Source organism: Cephus cinctus, unplaced genomic scaffold, assembly GCF_000341935.2.
Source record: "Cephus cinctus unplaced genomic scaffold, Ccin1 Ccin1_scaffold1124, whole genome shotgun sequence".
In the NCBI taxonomy this organism is placed as follows: domain Eukaryota; kingdom Metazoa; phylum Arthropoda; class Insecta; order Hymenoptera; family Cephidae; genus Cephus; species Cephus cinctus.
In genome coordinates, this window is record NW_014333629.1 from 550,499 (window position 1) to 573,759 (window position 23,261).

The following is a 23,261-nucleotide window of genomic DNA, read 5'->3' on the forward strand; positions in this document are numbered from 1 at the left end:
CTGAGGATCTAATTGGCTATTTGAGGGCACTACATTCGATAGTTAGTGGGGACACAGGTCCTGCCCTACCGTGAAATTTGCTGAACATTCATTCTCTGCTGAGTTACTATCGTGGTCGGTCGTCGAGTAGTTTCGCTAATTATCGGTAAGAATCCTGTAACGAATCACGGAAGCTTTTCCAATCGGCTAATATCTTAGCTTTTCTCGCGTATCATTCCTTTTCCCAAGGCATCGGCCTAGGGTTGAGTATCGTACCACTAGCCTGGAAAAGATTCCGTGTATCGAATTTATTTCTGAATCATTTAATATTTCTGGCTTATTGTAATTTTCCATAGCGCAAAGTCTCGTGACCCTGGAGACCTAACAGAGAGAATCCGCGTGTTCTCGCTTCTCGGGAACTCGTGTATCGTCGCGTGTATTGTAACGTGTTCGTCTCGCTTCTCGAGAGTTCACGTATCGTTTTGCATTTTGTATTTCGTATTTGGCATGTTGTATTCTATATTTCGTATTTCGTTAATTGAACCTTGTTAAGATTATTATTTCACTTGTTTCGGAATTTCATATTTGTTAACTATCGCATTCTAAATTTGTCCTGAATAAAAGGGCAGTTGTTGTTGTTTTCTATATCTGGTGCTCACTCTTCTTCCTGGCTACCTCACCAACACCTTGGCGTTCCCTGCCCCTCTGTCATTCCCTCATCTGAGTTAGTTCGGTTGCCTTCCTCTATTCTTTTCGGGGATTTTCGTAGTCTCGTTACGTGACGCAACTGTCTGGCGCCCAGTCGGTAAATTTCGGTATCGCGTCCCGGTGGGAATAGAGCATTAAATTTGTGGCGTAAAACGCGTCGGGATAGCTGCCTCTCGGCGAGTAGACTTTGGGGTTAGATTCCGCTTTAGTCTCAGTTTTATAGCACTGGCGAATAAGTTATATTATAAAATTTGCGTCACAGTAGATACTACTACGGGCAATTTCATTCGATTCACGTTGTTGTAAATTGACTGTTCGGAGTCGTCGCGACGCCCGATGCTGGTCATTTTACGGCCTCGTGAATTTCCCCGTCGTTTCTCGTGAATTTAAATTGTATGAGCGATGAAGAGGATAATGAGGACTCACGGTGGACAATTTTCTGTTACAGCTTCCCGTTGCGGTCCAGATCATTCGAAGCTGCGTAAAGGTATTTCGAACTGTTATTGGCACGTTAAATTTGCTTGTCTCGTGTTATCTGTATACTGCCGTTTATTAACGTCGGTATCGTGTAACTTGGCCTTTTGGAGTCGAAAGATTTATCTAAAAATTTTACAGGATAGCCTATATGCCACACTACGTGGCTGCTTCATATGATTAATTTATCTCTTGAAATATTCAGAGCGCAATCGTTATTACAGTTTCTTCTCTGTATTCGGACTTGGAGAATTTTGTTTTTTATTGCCAGCTGAAAACGTCGCTTGTCCTACGTATAGTATGTACAGGACGATTCAGTACGGATGGACCACCTACAGGTAGTTTCACCGTACTAATCAAATGGTCATGCTTCAGGCGTTGCGTTTAGCCTGAATAACTTTATATATATAATATTAAAACACTCTACACAGGATTCATTATATATATTCAGGTGAAGCGGTCCAAGTGAAGTTGGCTGCGAATTGGAAATTCAATTTACGAGAAAACTTCAATTGGTACCTTCAAGATGAATATGCACGCGCGTATTAAACGTGTATGGCAAAAGTCGTAAAAAATAATCAAGAGAAGAATAAACAGAAATAAGAAATAATTAATTTTACGAGAGTATACGTCGATTCCAGAGAAAAAGTTTCGAGCGAGAAAAGCTGCGAACAGCCCTGGAATATCTTAAGGAGAACTCGAAGCCCTGGAAAAGAAGTGAGAAAAAGAAAAAGATCGACAAAAAAGAAATAATGCTTAACTCGCAGCTCGAACGTTGATTCTTGATACGGATTCTTTCTAGGGAACTAACAATTTTTATATTGCGTCATAATTATTTTCATCGACTCTAGTTGTCGCTCTTTCGTATACGTATATATACTGCCGCTAGCACCTGCATAAAATATTCATTATATAATTTTAGAAAAATCTCAGCTTTTGTCGTATTAAATTTGCTACAGGCAAATATCTGGAAAGGAAATTTTTCTTCTTTTTGCGGTATATCGATTGCATATAGTTCCTCCTTCAGTTTCAGCTACATGCCAACCAATCAGGTCGACCGTCGACCTTGATGAATTCCACAACGTCACCGCGGCGTTACACCGTGCCTCGGGCCATTTTTCGTGGGTCAAAGGTTGATAAACCATCCCCCCGAATTGGTGCTCTTAGACCCTCTACTTATTCGCAAAATTCATAAAGCAAAAGGCTTCTTTCCCATAGTGCAAAACAAATAGCGGTATCCGGCGAGCGATAAGGGTGCGTTTCCAATAAGAATTTCTAGGGACGATCTGTTTTCTCTTACGTTCAGGAAATTTTTTTTATCAATTTTCTTATTCAAGGTCAGCAATTTTTTTTCTATAGGATTTTCGGTAGAGAACCGATCTTCGTTATCTTTAGATCGAACGCTTATATCAGATAAGCCTGTTATATGAATTTTATCGTATCTCTTGAACATAGGTTGACGTGTCATCAAGAGCGAGCAATCAGCGATCTTCCATTTTTGGTTTAATTAATGCGAGTGGTAGGTAAATCTTTGAACATTTCATGAAGATATCCCGTCGAATGTAACCTCGTTGTAAATAATGTGTTGAATCCACAATACGCGACCGGCGACGGTACATTCAGTTTAATTTCTCATTCCCGCTGGGAACGACGAACTCATTTAATCTGAAACGACGACGATTTATCTTAGGCGTATAAAGGCGCAGAAGGGTGGTCGAGGGGTTGATTGAGAAAAATACGAGATAATTTTATTCGTCTCTCGCGACGATCCGCATAAAATGGCACAATCGTGAATGGACTCTCAGGAGTCAATGATATCAGGCGAGAATAATTTTTTTATTAATATAAATTTAATTATTAAATAATACATCTGATCATCGAACAACCAAGAAATTTTCAAAAATTTTCAAAAATACTCTCCCCCCGCTCCTTGTCCATAACAAATCATTATCTCGTAATTAAATCATCCACGGTATCGTTATACAGTCTCTACAGCGTAACTGTGGCACGACCCAAAGCACACTAGGCAAAAACCAATCAGGGCATCACCATCTATAGGCATTCGCTAGAAAAACAATATGTATTTGTCGCGTGGTCTCTTGGACCTTTTTTTTCTCTTTCTTTAACTGTTTTTTTTTTTTTTTTTGTAATTTCTTCCCAAGCAGAATGCAAAAATTAATCAGTCCCTTCTAACAATGCGTTAGCACGCGACGGCATTTCCCCCGAAAGAACTGAAAAAAGCAAGGCGAAATCTTCTAAGCTCTACGGACGGAGCTTTTATACGGGACGTCCCCCTATGCCGTCACGTGTTATGCGCTACGTGTTACGTGCTACGTGCTACATCGTGCATGCTACGTGTTACACGCTACAGCATGTGTACACTGCCACATGCCTTATGCCATAGAACCACATTGCAGACGCGAAGACTTCGACACACTTCCGTGTTTGTATGGACGCAGTCAGTGTTTAGCTACGTACCCGTAGTAGACTCTAGTATACATAGGGGTGGAATACTGTGAGGCAGGGGATGAATATACAATACACACGTATTTCTCCGACTATACATATAGGTACTGGCATCCATATAGAGATTGATTATTCATTTTCCGATTCGACCTGCAGACCCGCCAGGTTACACGAGCACCTAGCATTCAATTCTCCAGATCTACCTGAAACGCACAGTCGGGCTTCGAGACGTCGACGCCGTGCGTCCGCACTGGCGTGTTTCGTTTTACATGAAAATCGGTAGGCGAGGAGAAGCCTTCTCTCAGTTCACGTTTTCTGAATTATTGCCGAGTTCAGATTCAGTACCTTTGGCGCTTCCGTACCTCCTACGTAGCTGTGGACTTTGTGTATTATTAAAAAAATTACCTTTTCACGTATATCAGGTGGTGGAGGAGGTGAGAGGTTTTTTTAACGATTTTCGATAAGATTTTTATTGCCTCTCGACGGAGCTTTATTTTAATTGGAATGACTGAGTAGTTTTATAATTTATTGGGTTGATTTTTTTTTTTTTTTTTTAAATATCAGCGAAATTTTTATTTATCTCCTTTATCAGACAGCCGTTTAATCACACGTGGGTTTGATTAAGTGAAAGAGGGATGTCATTTTTTTTTTTTTTTAATATATCAATTTCCTTCACGTTTTAACCAAGTGCTTTAATTTTTTTTTTGTTATGGATTGTTAATTTCAAATTTCCCGCCATCCGTCGGACCCCGTCTGCGCGTATGAGCTTTACGTTCAGTCCTCGCTTAGTCCGTCGCGTTATTTATCATTTATCACGCGGAGCCTTCGACAGCTGCGTTAAACCGCAGGTATCGACAATTTCATTAGCGCTCGGAGCTCCGCTCGATCCCGGATAATTACGCGGTCTTTCGTATCGCCGAGCCGGAACTGTTTTGGCTGTGTCGTTACATGCGATTTTACTAACGACGCGCTATGGAATACGTCGCTCGCGGGATCAACGAGAATATAACCTGAATTTTCATTGGACGGGATATTTCAATTTTCGAAAAAAAAAAAAAAAAAAAAAAGGGTTTCATCTCGTTCTACGGAAACCGATGACTGTCCCTGACCAACGGCGTGTTTTCATTGGGCTTACCGGAAAAAGTAATGACGTCATTGCTTACCCATGCTCGTACGAGCGATCGTTTCACGTTATGGCTTTTTTTTCCGCTTTTGTGGAAATACCGAGAAATTTCGAACGACCGACTCCAAGGACTGTGATGGTTTTTTTTTCTAGCGAATTCCTTGCCGCGTTCACATGTACGCGATTAGCCAACGTCCGGCCGACTGTAAAGTCCCTTCGGGAGTTATGCGTCTGGCTGGTAGCTATTTGAAAAGAACGCGAGATAAGGAGCAACGCGGGCGATGCATTATTAATAAATTTTCATGCAACCCCAGTTTACGATTTTACACGCAAAATGCTAATTCGCCATTATACATTCGTTCGGCCTGTTAAATGCGGTATTAAATATTGAGTTCGTACGTGTAAATTTCGTAAATGCTGAAATTTTTCTTTTTACCAATCCAAGGGATTAACCATGTGCTTATGGTAGAGGCCATCTTCAGGTCGTACGTTTATTATGAATCACCCTATATATATGTAAAAGTCAGTTTCGAGCAGGATCGAAATTATACGACAAATTGAATCGTACACGTGCTTTTTTTTTCTTCCTTAAAATTTTTCATACCCCCTTTACCTGCAATAAAGACTTTCGTCAAATTGACAGGATATTATTCTATGCGCGTCGCTTGCTGACTTTTTAATTAAGAAAACCGAACCTATGCCGAACAGGAATGAAGGATGAGCTCAGGATACTTCTAGCGGAAATATGAAGAAAAATCGTTGGCCAACAACTCCATTCCTTTCTGGCCGCTGTTGTATATACACCGTGGCATGATAAACATCGCTGAAATAAATGATCTTTTCCGTGTCTACGAGGTTTGGACGTTCGTGGCAGCTACTGATAACAAGATATTTGTCTGACTGACGCTAGTAGTTTGTTTATCGGTCTTGAGTCGGTAGTATTTTTGCATCACGTGTATATCTCTATATATAGAGATATTAGATACGACTTATTTGCATTGGCTTGATAATTCAATAAAGTAACCATTAGGTGCTTTCTGGATGTATGAAAGCTTTTTTAATATTAATATGCAAACAGCTGATAATACGAATCCTCCACGGTGAATACTGCTGTACGAAATTATTATCACATGTTCGTAATCGACCGTGATGCAGGCGAACAGAAATTCGCTGTGTAAAATATTTTAGAAAGAAAAAAAAAAACCTTTTTGGTCTCTTCGATTACAAATCTTTCTAACTCTCTGCCAATCGCGTAACTGTTTGCTGTACGATTTTTTTTTTTGATCTTATCGCGTTTATTTACAGGTCATCCAAAAAAGCATTGTATGACGTGTTCAATTGATTTTTTTTACTGACGTAAAAAAATGATATCAATTTTTACTTTCCCGTTGTCGTGTCTATGTTGGTTTAATCAGCTTGGTTAATTTTTATTTTCTATGACTCTGTATGGTTATACGGGATACTTGTTTTTGTATGGGCAATCTACGATGGAGCATTCGGTTGCCACGTGCTAACTAATGGATCACGGAGTGACGTATTGGAAAAAAAAAAACTTTGTTAAATACTCGGAAAGCTCTAACAAGAATCTACGGATAAGAAACACGCTAACCAACTTAGCTCGTCTTATTAGAAAGAAGAAAAATAGGGAAAAGGTAAAGAAAGTAAATCTTATCGATCCTATCACCTACACACTGCATTCACACAGCAGGTATCGTAGTATAGTACCACGTCTTCCCATAAGTATATCGGGTGATCCATCATACATCTTTTGCTCGAAGAAATTGACTCAGCTTATACAGGGGTAACTAGAGATTTGAACTGTTTTTTTTTGGTTTCCTTTCAAATACACGTTGCACAATTTATTCCACGTGAGAATGCCTAAAAATGTATTATATTCGCCGCTGATTTTTTTGTAAAAAATTTTCATTTATTTTTTTGGACTATTCTATTGCTCGGAATTATTTTTTTATTAAATTGATAAGAATAATATATTTTTTATTCTTGACTTTTTTCTATGATCGAATGCACGCAACATGGACCCCATTTGATTCTTTGCCTTTTTTTTTATTGTATACTGGATATATACACTACGTGGATATAACTCGCACGTGTTACGTAACCTACGTAGGTATCATGGGAATTTATTGTGGCCAGGTTCGTGTCGCAGCTAAATCCACTTGCTAGACCTTTTGCTAACATCGACCTATAGTGCTATCTATTGTGCACAGAGTACACATGTGGCCACATACGTATGAGATCTTTTGGCTCCATCCTGGTTTCTTTCTATTTCGACTCTTTTTCGTCCAAGCAGTTTCGTGATTTTGAATTTGTAAACATTGATCGGAATTCGGCAACAAGTTTCTCTAAAGGCTGTACAATTTGCTTTCGTGACTATTGGCATTCCCTTGACTGACCTTTCAGTCTGTTTTCAACGACTGGATAAACAATAATGACGTAAACTGTAATGTTAATTTATAGTGCATTTTTCGAAAAGCTCAATTATATCATCGAAACACACTCGATCCAGCTGGTCGGATTGGTTGTGTCTCTTAGATGCCTTTTGGATTTGATATTTATATTTATATTTTTAACAATCAAGGATCGTACCTTAACGACGTTGCTTTGTCGAAATTCCAAAAAAAAAGTCATGGAGACACGATTTTTCGCGTTTTCAAAAGACTGAATAGACTTATTGTTATTTACAGGAGCATTAATCTGCGTCTGCCTATCGAGGGATACTAAAGTCACTGTGGACAAGCCACCTCGTTACTTCTGCTGGGATTATCGGATTAGCATGGTACGATGTATTTTTGGGAAAATTTGTTGCCTTTTTTTCGCCCTTTTTCTTCGTAGTAAACGCACTGCTTGATATTTCGATTTCGGACGGGGTAAACGAGTTACGTTCATCCCCTTTGGTGGGTGACTAGTATCAGTGGTGATCAGTCGTGATCGGTCAGACAGGATAGAGATAAAAATTATAATTCAACTGACCGAAATAGAAATGCAAATAAAATCCGTAACAATATAAATAATGAATAATCGATGAAATGAAAAATAAACCGAAAAAAATGACTTTCTTTCATTTTCAATACACTGGATTCTAGAAACAAAGTCTACGAAAACACTACTTTTCTTTGTATATTCAGGATCACATCACGCCTTAAAGTCATCGGAAATAATAAAAAGGACTAAAAATCACACGGTCAGTATTGTATATATACCATCCGTGCGAAAAAAGACCCGATACCTCATATATATCCAATGATTAAATTTCATTAATCAGCAATGACGAAATACCAATAACGGATGCTGCGCGAATATCCTAATAGACAAGTAATGATCCCAATAACCCACGTATATCTGCTGTATACCCGAATCCCATGTAAATATATCATTGGAAAACAAAAGAAAATTCTTATCACGCAATCCCAAGAATTATTACGATAACGAGAATCTACTCAGAACTCCGCTTTTATTTATTTTTATTATTATTATTATTATTATCACTGACCTACCGTACCCTAAACCAGACCCAGGGTATCGCACGATATTTGCCAATAACGACGATCCCAAGTTCCTCGTCGTCCTTTAACGATCAATTGCACGATGTTCCCTTTACGCGATTCCACTGCGCCACGTTACGTACCAGTAAACACAGAAGTTACGTAGAAACTATTGGTCATTAATTTCACAAATAAATATAAAGGATCCCAGTATAGATACCCGTGACTCATAATACTGAATTGCGTAGTTTCCCTCACATATCAATTTCGCCTTTACATTCTCATCCCCGTGCAGATCCACCTATTCTCATATCCTTTATCCGCCTCCTAGCCCAACCTCTCTCTACTAGCAAGAGTTGAACGGCCCTAAGGTCCCTACGAACTTTGCTCACGGCTAACATCGAACATGGACACGAAGTACGTTGGCTGTGTGGTAGGAAGATCGCAAAGGATCAAAATTCCTGAAGATGATAGAGAATCTGGAATTTAAGCTCTTGAAATTCCTCTAACTACGACCAGCCGCCGCCCCCCTCCGCCCACCTATCACCCACCCTGTATGTACGCGTGTGCGCATGTACGCCTAACGAGAGTGGCTATAGGGATCGCGATCAGACTCTGTTAAAATGAACCGTAGAAACCACTTTCGGTTTGGGGGAGGATGCGCTCCAGCTTCCTCAGCCAATCAGTACGGTCTTTCCTAATACGAATGACTTTCACCGTTGACTATCGATCCCTGCCTTCAGCATCCTTGCTCCGTCACGATTTTACGTATTTACCGTTGAACCTATGTATTACTATTGAACCTATTACTGTATTGAACTATACGGTGCGTGTATATAACGTGTACACGGAGGAGAGGGCTGCCAACCGGCAGAATCGATCGTGATAAATCGGCAGGAATCCAAGGACGATTTATCGTTGAGGATTATCGACGGTATAAATCAAAATGATGCCTGGAGAAGCATGAAATAAATGACTGGACGTTATACGCGAAGGCATCCATGGCGTCGGGCGAGTTAACGGTTTTATGGAGTCTTGTCCAGAAATCGAGGGGAATTCGATCGGCTCGTATCGATGTGGCGCGTCGTTGGGCAACCGAGACGTGTCGAATACTGTTGAAAAATGAATAAGGTATCCTGTTGATTTTTGTCACTGGGTATATTTCACATGGATATCTATTTTTTTTTTACAATAAGAAAATTCTGACACGTGGACACTTGAGGTTTTACGGTGTATACATACCGCGTGTTCTCCGTTGGAAAAATGACGGATATTTCATCTTTCGTATATATTTATATACAGAGTCTTTCGTTTTGTAATATACGGTAGTATAGCTATACATAAATAAATGTCTTTCCTCTTTGTTCAAATAGAGCACAAGTTTTACATAAGTTTACCTTCGAGCTTTGCTTCTGTGAAATTGCGTTTCTTAATTTTTTCTTCGGACACCGGGTACGTACAACAAGGGCCCTGTGTACACAGCGGTTGGAAGTTTTTTCTTTCGGTGGATTTTAATTGCGCGCTCTCGTGATTAGATTGAACATTTTATTTATTATGTTTGTTCATTCCTGCTCCAACATTGTCCACAAGGTAATTAGGGTTGTCACGAAGTAAATTGTTTTTTTTCTAACTTCACGTACCGATAACACAGACACGTATCACTTAACCGCAGTTGATAACCACTGGTCAGTTCTTAATGCGCTTCTCTACCGGGCAGCGACCTGAAATCTCGCGATATAACGAAGAGCCTTATCACTGTTATCGTTATAAATCTAGCAATCTTCGTGCGCCGCGTAAACCTGTCCCAAGAGCCATTTTATCAAACGTTAACCGAGGTACAAAGGCAAGATTGGCAAGGTAATAACGTTATCGTACAGTCCCCATACAAATTTCCGGAATAAAATTCAAAATTCAATACGATACAAGGTATCCAAAAAGCTTTTGCCTTAGTGCAAATTAAAAAAAAAAACCTTTAGCAAACTGTTAATATTCAATTGCCAGTATATATATATTTTTTATGTATCTTGCAACAATCCCAACCTGTTTGAGAATCCAAGCAATAATACAAATTAAATGCATTATGTATATATATATATATATACACACATATCATATACCGACGAGCCAAGGGCCCGTCACACGGAACGGCGCGAATTGGCACTGGAACACAAACCCGTCGTGCTGCAAATCGCATTACAGCCCAAAACTTGCGGATGTGTTGTTGATTATGTGCACAGCAGCCGCAAAAGGCATTCCGGAATGGCAACATCGTTCCCGTCGGCTTCTGCGTCCACCGTCGGGATTCCGTTACGTCCCGTGCACGTGTTTTGACATTTACGCATTCCATTGACATTTACGCATTTCATGTTCCTTCGTATGAACCACGACATGCTGTATCTAATATATGCGTAATAAAAAAGATAGGAAGCGGTACCATAGTATATCAGTACGTGCACATATGTACGGCCGTACTTTATTTACTTACGTTGGATCCTTTAGGGTCATCCTCTTGTTTACCTTCGACCTTTGCACTGTTTTTCGATTTTCCTTTAAAGTTTATATATGTATGTATGCATATGGGGAGAATATATGTATAAAATGTATAGGACGTATACGACACGTTATATCTGTAATACATATATAGTAAAAGATACCGAGCACGTATCCGAGATGGAATATAACCGTCATACGTAGCAGGACGGAAGATTTATCATTGTGACAATTCCGAGTCAGCTCTTGCAGGGGAGGAGGGGGAGGATGGGGGAGGGTCGTTTTGAAATTGTAAAAAATAAGTAGAATCGATACCATGGGATGGGTAGGTAGTTAACTTTGCCGATACCTCGTGGCAGGGTGCAGGTTAATGGTCTGTATGTTATAAAAGATGAGAGGGAGAGGGGGGGGGGCAGAGAGAGAGAGAGAGAGAGAGAGAGAGAGAGAGAGAGAGAGAGAGAGAGAATAACGAGTGGATTGATAAATGAAGATGAATTATGATGGGCGCGTTAATGATAATCTAGAGTCAGTTTCATGGGATTGGATTTTAAGTGTATAATTATTGAATTACGTATGTACAGTATGCACTATACTGTATTATACTATAGAATAGTAGAGTATGCTGTATTTACTATACTCTATTATACGGTATACTGTGAATAGGTATTTGTTCATAAATCGATTATACTTTGGATTTTATGGTTTTTCTTTTTATCTTAGGTATTTCTAAATATGTCGGACTATGAAGACTTCATCTTCGCGTTACGCGATGAGCCTCGATTGATTCAATCTACTTGGATACGTCGGTTGGTTATTTTTATACGACCTCTTGACGGTAACGTGTTTCGGTTATTGATATCATTTAGACCAGCAGTGCCGGGATGAAGTTTCTTATCTGAAAGTCATGCAGTTTCTTATCTATGGGAATTAGATGAAAATATATTTTAGGCTTATCCATACGTACAGTGGGTTATTGGTATAATTGTATCGGAATTTAAGCACCTGTCATAGTTGTCAGTGACATTTTGCCATTCGTAGGTACTTGACGTATCGTATTAATTTGATGAGTTTTCAGTTTTAATTAGTCTTTTATGTATTTCGAGTACGTAGAAATCTTGCTCCAGCATCCGATTACAATGGCACCATTTCATTGTAACATTTTAATACTCGATTTAGTGCGAAATCGATATCAGTTATATTCAAAGACTTAAATCGTACATTTATAATTTTATTCATAGGCATTCGTGATTAACTGATTCGTTCGTGGATGTCACGAAAGGGTGAATTATCAGAATCAGTTATCGCGTAATACGGATATTGAATCTTAGAAAATTATAATAACGTTTTAATTCACAGACATTATATTTTCCGGTTTGATATATATATATATACATATATAATGCTTGACTGTGACGTGAATTAGATGAAAAAAATTATTTTTGAAAAAAATTTGGAAATTGCTACTGGAAAATTGCATCTAATCAGTTTTGTCTGATGATCAGTGAACTGATGAAAAATGAATATAATAAAAAAAAGTAAATCCACAAAAAAAAACGTAAATACGTATTTGATAACAAATAAATATTAGCCGCGACAATCGACATCAATCTGGATTACCTATTGGGAACTCCTCCAGATATCCTTTTTTTTTTTTTTTAATATCTAATCAGGATTATCGCAATCCGATTACTCGTTTCAGAATCAAAGGGGCATTTCGAAATCCAGCAATAAAGAGTGCCCCTGATATTGCCACTATCGAAACCCCGTAACGCCGAACTCCATTACTTTGAAAATGCGGCTTGAGTGGATGCTTAGATGGCATAACTATATCTGTATATCTATACGTCTATTTATCTATATCTATAAAATACTTTTCGCAACAAGCTCCAATTATTAAGGCCAGCTTCTACCTCCGCAATCATTGCCCATTGCAAAAATTATCCAACGAACATATAGATTTCGCCTACTTTCCACAATTGCAGTACCTACTTAATAATTCTATCCTTTTTTTGGAAAACATCTTATTCTCTGATTTTAACCTTTTTCCATTTCTTTCTTTTTTTTTCCACCCTTTTCCACCCACATATCCCTTAATCCCGTCCTCGTTGATCTCGCAAGGCTGTCACGTTCTTATTGAAATCATCCCGGCGACATAAAATATCACGTAGATCAAGTTTTCCTGATTTCATAGCAAAAAATAAGATGCAGATAGCAGAGGGAGAGTTAAGAAAAATTTAAGAGCATTAAGAAGAAAATGAGAGAAAATGACGCGCACAAGGTAATTGTAATGCCAGTGAGGGGTAGGGGGTGTCCTCCCCCCCTCATTCATTCCCACTGTCATTGAATGATTCATTCCAATCAAGGAATATGGATAATATGCATAATTCACGCAGTCATTCTTCAAATTGGATTAATCCGTTTTTACACCTTTCATATATATAAAAAAAAAAAAAAAAAAAAAAAAAAAAAAAAAAAAAAAAAAACATAACATACGGTATTCCCCCATTAATTTTTCTATCCGCTTTATTCCCTGCAATTTCTCTCTTGCCTTACGTATTCCTGGCGTTTCTTCGTTCTCGTAACTCTCGCTTTACACACTTTGTCAGGTTTTACTTCCGTATCCGTAAAATTAATCGCGAACGTCCGACGTGACGGCACAATAATTATAGGACAAAGTAAAAAGAAGAAAAAATCTCTTTGCGAATATCGATGAGAGATTCGCGCTAAACGAACGCAACCAGGTACCAAAGTACATTTAAATAATTTAATGGTCGTCATTTCTATCCTTTGCAATTATATTTTCTTTCTTTTCATTAAAAACGTATAAATAAAATCGAGAGCCTCGCGTCGACCGATGCAAAGAAAAATTTTCTTCACCATCGGCTCAACGAATTTTATGTAAAAAATAGGAAAACGAAGTTCCCCTGATTTACGGTATCATCATATTTCCATAATTCAACGTGCACTCGCCGAATATTTGGAATCTCCTATTTCACATGATTAACGTACGAATCTCGTCTCTAAAAAACTTGTATGTACTATCTTATTTTATTGATTGATTATTTGATTGATTAAATATTTTTTTTTTCACATACGTCAAACTTAATGCCGCGTAATGATTTTTAATTAATCGTCATTACCTGCTGCGAAAGCTTTATTGATATCACTAATTAATTCATTCGCCTAATTCCCGGGATTAAAACATGCAGAATTTACTAGCAACGTACTATACATCTATACTCGGTTCGTGCTATGTATGCAGGTACCTGGGGAGTTTGCTTACTGCATACTCAATCGGGTAATAAGGCGGAGAGAGTGGCGGGACGTAGTTATGTTATGTATGTCTATGCTCCTCAAGGCGAGAGCTTAATACAGCTTTGAGCTTTGAGATGACTGCACAGTAGTGTGCCTATATAATATATAGATATACACGCGTATATCTATATAATAGAATTTATGTTCCGACATATCGTATGGTATAACGTATACATATAACTTGACTGTGACAGAATCCTGTAAATTTTACAAGCCAGACAAAGTTCACAAAAATCCATTGACCTTTACTACCTGTGTAATACTTATTGATAGCACGTAAATTAGTTATTTTAGGATAATTACAAATGATGCTCCTTCGGTTAGACTTACTTCTAAACCATATTTTTCTGGATGACAGCTTTTCGTTTTTAAGCTCGGAACGTATTTCCTACCAGATATGTACATATGCGATAAATTTGAATTGACAGTTAAAATTTCATGATTGTCGGAATACAACTTTGTTTATTTTCTTTGTAAAAAAAAATGTTGCCTTTCTTCTTTATTTTTCACACTGGGTTCACGAGTTTACTCGATGCGGACGAGAAAGCCGCATTCACGCGATTTCTCAAAGCTTTTTCTATATACCATTGAAAACTTACAATAATACGATCAGAGCTTTTGTCGTAGAACGTCCCGACAATTTATTATCCTATCGCTAGGTAATTTCCAAACGATATTTACTATTCAGCTTTAACTTAATTCCGACTCGAGATGTATTTTTTCGCGTATTCTAAAAAAAGGCACTCGCCAATTTTCAGTACAACTCCGTAACCAGCAGCGAGTGTGCACCGTTTAGTGAAATACTTGTGAGCTGCAAAATGTTGGTGTATTATAGATATATATAGGTTACAAGCCTCCGCTTGGTACCGGAAGTAAATTTTGCCCATAAATTAATCCGCTCGGTGTTTCCGCTGCAGAGGCCATAATTTAGGTAGTTTGATACAGATAGGCCTATGCTGGATATATGTACATATTGAGCGAGAGGGAGGAGGCTTCATTATAAACGTGATGGAATTAGCGTCGCGACGTCCAAATTGTGCAATAAATGGTTGACAGTCAGTAAATCCGAAGATTGGAGGGAGGGGGGGGGGCGTAAGCGTCCCTCGTCATCGATTCTTGCTATCAATCAACGAATTTTCTTCAATAAAGATGCGTAAATATCCTGGGCATGATACCGCGGCAACCTCATCAAGGCCTAGGGCCGAAGCTGTCCCAGATGAGTAATGGGAAACCGGGCTAATAATCTATAATCGGCTTCTTTTTTTGACTCTCCGAAAGTCCCTCGCAATAATTGATTACTCGAAAATGGAAATATTCATTTGTCTACTTAGATATTCAAACTAGCGCTTTAGCGTCCGGAATTATTCATGTCACGTAGTTCGTATTTTATGTGTCGGATGTAGTAATAGAATAGGACCCAGCAGCGGCAGTAGTGGGGATGTCATCCAACGACGATTCAGATGCAAATGGATTTGACGATGATGACGAGGATATCGAGGACGATATCAAAGTTCAGGACGGCCGATTGTCGGATGTAGTAATAGAATAGGACCCAGCAGCGGCAGTAGTGGGGATGTCGAAGTCGAGAAGGGTCTGGAAGGACCAAGGAGTGGGGAGGAAAGAAGAGTGGGGACGTCGTACAGAGGAGTGAAACAAAGGCGAGCGAGTAGGAAGTGTGTGCGGAGAAAGAGAAAAAAACAAAAGATAGATACGTCGCAGAGAAAGAGAAAAAACAAAAGATAGATACGTCGTAATATTCTTTGATACTAAATGTTATTTTGTTCCTTTAATAAAGAAGTTAGATTTTACAAGAAAATAACTGCTTGTAATATCCAATCCCTACATATGCAGCATTGCCGCCCTCCCCCCCCCCATTCTCCCGCTTCGCTATCAATCTGATAAAAATACTCGAGAGTGACGCGTATCTCGAATATTTTCGTTGAATCTTTCGTGCAATTGACATATATGTATATTACGTTTACGTGTAAAATGCTTTTTCTTTACATTAGGAATCTTAACAATTGCAGCGTTTAGCACATCGCGCGTGACTTTTCATAATAACCCTGACAGTTATGCTAAATTGGATGTATGTAGTGTATAGCAGCGCTAAACCACGTGCGTGCTTACTTTGTATGGTACTGTTGTATAGAAAGCCACGTGGGACTTGCTCGGAGAATTACTTGCTTTCGATCTGTCACAAAAATTCACTTTTAACGTTTCGTCGCAGCTATTATACCCACCTGTATACAGTTAAGTACAAAAGCCAATTAACGTAGCTTATCTACGTGCTTCTATCTGCTCTCTTCCCTTTTGCCTACCCACGTACACCCACGTCTTTATAAGCATGGCTGTACTTATTTCTGTGAAGCGTAGAGTCAGGACTTTTAGTCTTGTCCCCTTCAACTAATTACACGTTTAAAGGACTTGCAGTCGGAGTAGCAGCAACAACGGCAAAGCAGAGTCGTGTATACCGTTAAAAAATGTTGTACGTACTGTAAATGCCTATAATGAAGTTTATTTTTCCACTAACGACAGGAAACTAGATATACTTGTAAAAAATGTTGTCGTAGAATAGCAAAAAATTTTTTTGGACCTTTCCACCTGGTTCTTTTTTTTTTTATAAAAGGAGGAGGGGGATTCTAGAGGATCACGATAAGGGAAATGGACAGTACGAGATGTCACGAGCCTCCTCTTTGATATGGTCGTGTGTAAGCTGGTCTCATAAATAAATCATTTTTAATTTCAATTATATCCTGATTCTGCGTAGTGGCTGACATTGATCCGTGAATTTGTCACGCGATTCCGTGAACGCTCGTGGCATTTATTTTCCCATAAATTAGGAAATAATAATTTTCAAAATAATTTTTAGGTATTTTTTTTACTCACCATTGCCACTAGGAATGTCATATTACGGTGTGTGGCGGATATTTCGATTAATTTTCTATAACGCAGTAGCAACGTGAAAAATATGACGTTTGACATGTTGACGTAAAGCAACGTGGTTACGTATGATTTACTGAGAGATCATTAAAATCCTTTGAGTCGTTAATCTGATCGTAACTATCAGTACTGCCAACGTCATTATCTTAATGGACAGTATGGTAATTACACGTGAGGCAATTTCGTATCTTGCTAATCATATGGGGCTGTCTGATAAATATAATACAGTCAATGTGTGCCAGTATGAAGATAGTGTATTTGGCTGGACCAGAATTTAAAAAAAGGAGCGAATCAGTTGCTACTGGCGTGATCGCAACGCGTGACTTTCTCATCACGATTGTTACTGGCATCACGTTACGGTTGTGAAATTACCTGATGTTAAGAATTGAGTGATATAAAGTTGAAATAGAGAATTCTTTTAGTTTATTCAGTTTTTTATCGAATTGTATCTATTGTATCTACGTCCAGATATTGACGTAGACTGAGGAGACTTTTCTATTGGCTCTCATAAAACTGGTTAAAAAAAGGTCTGTACACAGCAGACTAGAGCATAGTAATTTTTTAATCAGACTATCGATAGAAACATTTTTTTTTATTTTTCACATCTCAGGTAAAGTGCCAGAACGGATTGGTGTTTTGGTGTCAATTACAATTTCAAAACTACATTTTATACACAGAAGACACACAACAAATTTCATTGCGATCCGTAGCCTCTTTGGAAAGTTAATGTGTTTTCGGACAGAATTTACCACAGACAGACAGAAATGAGTGAATGCTTTTTTTGGGATCTAGGACCCTCGAAACATGTATTTTCATCATAATCTGGGATTCGATTTTTTTTTTTGGATTGCAATACTTTCTTACATACTTTGTATGTGATCAGAAAGTGAAAATATATATATGTATGTAAAATAGTACCAAAGAAATTGTATGTTATCAATGTAGATTCATGCAACTGAATGCAATGTTGGTACCAATGGTTAAAGACGTTGCACGTGTATTCGACTGATAATTAATTAAAATATCGATTTACCATGACCTCGCTGCTTCTCCAACCCTACCGGTAGCCCAGAATCACGTGAATATTTCGTATAGCGCTGCTACCACGTGTATATGCTAATAATGCAATTTCTATTGGAATAATGATTCCTCCTGGCAAGTTGTGGGCGAACAGTGTAAAAACATGCAGATGCACTTAACGCATCACTCGTCGAGTCATTACGTTGATATTTTCCTATTCTCCCCCTCTCTCTCTCTCTCTCTCTCTCTCTCTCTCTCTCTCTCTTTCTCTCTCTCTCTCTCTCTCGCTCTTTAATTTTTTTTCCTCTCCTTTACTCTTTCAACTATATTTTTCCTGGTTCAAGCGCGGCGTTAAAACTGACTGTAGGGGATTAACAGTGGCGCGAAATTACATAGGAACTCGATCTCGGGGTCAAAGGTTTATGTATGGTGTAATCATTTTAGGTCATCAGGAATGTTGATTTCTTTTATTTTCTTCCTTCTACCTTTGAATAGGTTCATTATGTCGTGGCTTAATTGTCAATACTTGAATACTTGCTTGTAATTTTCTACCAAAGAATTGCTGGACGGCGTAAACTCGTTTACATATATTTTTTTTTTTTTTTTTTTTTTTTTTTGAGCGCGCAGTACTGAACAGTTTCAAATGCCAACTTGAATGACGAAAATAATAAATTACACAGAATTCGTGTTATCTTGTATTCTGTGTCTTATGGAAATTTCACAATTTTACTGCGACAGGGTCTTTTCTGAGGAGCCATCGATAATTAAAGGCGTATTATTAAATATTGTATGTTTTGATACGTGTCAAAAAATTGCATGGAGCTCATAGCTACTTGTTAATTTTTCCACTTGACAGTAACTTATCATGTGTGTAACAGAGGTCGGAAAAATACGCTTGCACTAGTTATTTACGTGAGAATTAGTTATTAACGTCATTATGAGTTAGCATGTGCCGTTTTGAGGTTATGACGTCACTCCCCAGTGCTCTCAAGATTGCTGATAAAAGAGTTACAAAAAAGGGATCGAAAGTCAAATTAAAAAAAAAAAAATAATAATAAAAGGGGTCTTTCGCGTTTCTGTCGCGTATCACCAATGAATTGTAAAATGAATATACGTTTCGATGTGCGAAACGTATATTCGATTTCGATCGTAAATACCCATTCCCACTCATGTCATTTTATCAAGCAATTAATTATTTTAAACGTAACGCGTGAAATCAACGTATCGTTATTTAATACTCGTACGCCGTCCAGCATTACGAATGATGCATACATATGGATACGGGATGCTGCATAAATTTTTTTAATTATAAACTGAAATTATGCAAGTTTCTCTCGACGATTGTAATTATAATTGATTCTCTTTGATTTTTACAAAATTTAATCGATTTTAGATAAAAATTAATTTTTTGAATTGATTCGTTTCTCTTTATACGTCTGCCTATTGAATTTTGTCTTGTGACCGCTGATCGAATAATTTTTCTCAATAAATATACATCGATAATCGGTTTAATACACTATTCATAAGATTTCTTCTAAAAAATGTGCATCTATTATTTTTATTACTCGAACAAAAATACTCTGATAAATCCGGTTTTTCCATATCAATCACGGCAACAATGTCAAATTTTTTTCCGATCAGTCAATTAATTTATATCAATCAATCAATTCTCGATACGGTATTAAAATCCGTATCTTGCACAGACATAAATAAACTGATACAACCGTCACGATAATTTATGCCAATAGAAATTATAGATATCAAATTATTGGTTTCTCACTAAAATATCAAACAATCCCTAATTCTGTACTAGAACTTTCCACTCCACTCTCGTTGGTTTTCTGTAATTCACGAGACTCGACCGATTCTAAGCGCAAGAAAAAAACCAAAGCCGCTCATAGCACGTGCAAATTTTCCACCACGAATCGATATTGCCAACACGACTGTATATCTATATCTATACGCGATTCACACAGTTAACGAGAATGGCTGCAGAAACGTGCGTAGTGTTCGCGTAGTTCGACGCATCGTCGAGAGCACGTAATATTGCATACCAGAATTCTCTACCGCCAAAAGAGAGAATATCGCTTGGTACTTTTCGCACGTCCTCAAAAATTACCAGAAAATTCCTCAATCGAAAATTGGCGCATTGTCCCCAATGCTGAATCTGCATGTACTTTTCGCACTGAACGAATCTACACGGTACACGAATAATGCCCGTAATAGGAGAGCCTTTGAGAGATTATAAAATTGTAAATTCCTCCACCCTCCACCCTATCCCCCTCGTCCGTAATTTATAAAACATAAAAAAAAGATATTCCAAAAATCGTAAATATTTACATTTTTTTAACATTAAAAAAATTACCAAAATTTTTTATTAAAAAAAAATTCACAATCTTTTGCACGCTAACAAATATACCCGTCAATCGGTCGAAAGGTGGATCAACCATCGATCCCTCTAATCTTAAGATAATCGAATACCCGCGAGATCACTGATATGCCTATAACAGCTGCTATCACGTATGGTCCATGAATGACGTGTGCACTCCAATAAGCAAGATGCAGGAATGCAACGCTGAATGGGCTGAATTAATGGGGTAGTAACGTTCAAGGCAATAACGTGCTTCTGGCTGGAGCCAGTAGTGGGATGCTGCACCCAGCGACTTGCTGCCGGACCAAAGGTCCACCACGTGACTCGCCACGATTCTCTTCTATATACGCTTAATTGCATTGCTCGTAATTTCCCATTAGAAACGATCGAGGCTTCGCTATCGTCGCGCACTACCTCCAGCTGTTATTCAAACTATCCAGTCAGTCGTGCAGATCGCACTGCTGTCTATGACTATACTCTTATCAGCTGGCACTATGTGCCAGTATCGATTAAAACACTAGTCATTATGAACCATAACAAAGGTACGTATCTAATATCAAACTAGGATCAACTATAACGTACCGTCAATTATACTATCAAATTAGTGTCCATTATAGTAGAATGTACTATCAATCATTCCATTATGCATAGTAGGCCATCAAATGTGCATTCGGTACGGAATATGGTTATCAGGAAAATTTTACTATCGTGCCCAAGTGCCGTATCCGCTGTAACCGGTCTATAGTTTATATAACCCTAAAGCCGCGTTCGGGGATCGCAACGATGGAAAGGAAGCATTTTCAATATGCCAGTAGGAAATGCCCATGGGTGACAGAGGAAAGCGTAAAAACCAACCGGGTAATCCGTTATGGCACGCAGCCGACATTTTGCTCCTCCCGTGGGAAATGAAATAGAGCGCCGTTAATTAGAATATTCAATATAACGGTTGGAGGGGAAGGGGGGGCAAGAGAGGGGAAGGAGGGGCGGCAGGGGAGGAGGCGCGGCCATATAAACGACCCTCTGCCTAACGCTTCTACAAGGGATGCGTTAACGGGTATTATTTATCAAAGGACAAGAGTTTTAAAAGATTTTTTTTTTGACAACAATTTCTCTCACCCTGTATAAAAGCTTTTCTTAATATGTCTTATGGTCACTGGGTATTAACCTAAGACCGTTCACTGTAGTATTTTATGGATCCTTACCTCTGACCTCCTTTTATCTGCTCTCGATCCTTTTATATTTTATTCTTTGTCCACCCCTCTCTTTTCTACCCCGTACCCCCTAGCTTCCTCTAATTCGCCGGACCCCAGCATCCTTGTCTTTGCTTTTCATCTTTTCTTTTTTTCTTTCTTTTCTTTTTTCTCGCCAAACAACACTTTAACCTCCCTTGACTTCCTTAAGGGTTATGGATCCTCTTCAATGCCGAACCCTCCTTTGATGTCCCCTCTTCTGCCGCCCTTCTCCTCCTTCTCCTCCTTCCCTTCGCTTTGCGTTAAAACCGAACGAAATGGAGGAGGGAGTGATCATCGTGTTACGCGGGATTAAAGTCCTATTGACGATTATCTAATTCAAAGGTCATTATAAATCGTTGCGACCTTAACGCTTTTGTAGAATCGACCTCGCGCGAATTCGCCTTAACTATTTTAGGCGCGTTTTCTTTTCTCTCGCGTTGTTTTGCCTCGTATGAATTATTCATAAGGGGCCGGGAGGAGGTTAGGACTGTTAACTTGAAGCCTCTGGTACATTCTGGTGCTGCCCTAAATCTCCCAGCTTTCTAGTCCTCTGTAACACGGCATTACATGTATACATGATTATGAAATAACAAAGTTTAATTTCGATAAGAGCGATAAATAAATTCGTCGTTTTAACACTTTGATTTTACCTGATAGTTAAAAAAAAAAATTACGTAATAATGTAATCCGTTGGAAATTAGCATTACGAGCTGCATTCTTGTCGCATTGTCAAAATCAGGAAAATCTTTGGTCGCCGCTTTATTCCGGGAAACTGCGATAGCCATGAGCTGCATAAGTACCCGCGTACTTTTTTAAGTCGCCATATTGAAATTGACGGCACGTTTCTATTAATTTAAAGCTCGAAGCACGTTCAACTCTCGACTAACAACAATGCATATTTTATCCGCGTCGCTGTTAACGGGCTTTGGCATTATGCTATTCGCTCCCTTGTTACGAACAAACTCGGTTTCGCGTGAGTGGACGCGAATTAACTTCTACGACCGGGTGCGCAATTACCGATGACATCGTAAATTTCGTATCGGCATGTGTGCATACATGGCGCGCCGGTGCCTCCTTCGGGTTGATAGTAAAATCGATAGCGTGTAAGATTCTTTGAAATTGCTCGCCGATGAAGGGCCCTTGACGATCAGTCAATCCTTATACATAAGGATATATATATATATGCTACGTGGCCAACAAATACAATTAATCGAGTGACGTACGAAAAAAAAAAAAAAAAAAAGGACCATAAAAGGATACAATTTCTATACAGGGCGTCCTACTGAAATTGATCTCCATCCTCCTCTTTCAGGAATTCCCTTTATTCTCTTTTTCTGCCGTTAGGTAATCGCTTTTTACCGATTTAAGCCGGGCTCTTTGCGCCACTGGACAAATCCACGTGTCGACGGTGACGCGTCGCATTGACGATTTTACGATTGATCGTAAAATCGATATTCAGAACGCACAGAAGCAAACGAAACGGCTTAACGAAGTCGAGCCGATTTTCTCTTGCGGGGATAAAAGTTCGGATAAAAGTGTCGACCCTGTACGCAATTTTCGGTAAACGATGTAAACTGAGAGTGGCTGACTAAAGGAACGTGTGAGAATGGCCAAAAGCGTGAAGAGGGGGTTGAGTGATA

At 38.7% G+C, this 23,261-nt stretch overlaps 1 protein-coding gene across 9 annotated transcripts in view; it reads left to right on the forward strand.

Annotated features, from left to right (window-relative positions):
* LOC107272200 (leucine-rich repeat-containing protein 24) overlaps window positions 1-23,261 on the forward strand; it is a 170,918-nt gene that overhangs the window by 108,781 nt on the left and 38,876 nt on the right. For 7 of the 9 annotated variants that reach the window (XM_025089495.1, XM_025089494.1, XM_025089499.1 and 4 more), the window contains one exon: window positions 1,136-1,174. The exons of the other annotated variants lie outside the window; for them this stretch is intronic. The gene's annotated coding sequence lies outside the window, so the exon portion shown is untranslated. The remainder of the gene's footprint in view (window positions 1-1,135; window positions 1,175-23,261) is intronic. 9 annotated transcript variants of the gene reach the window in all.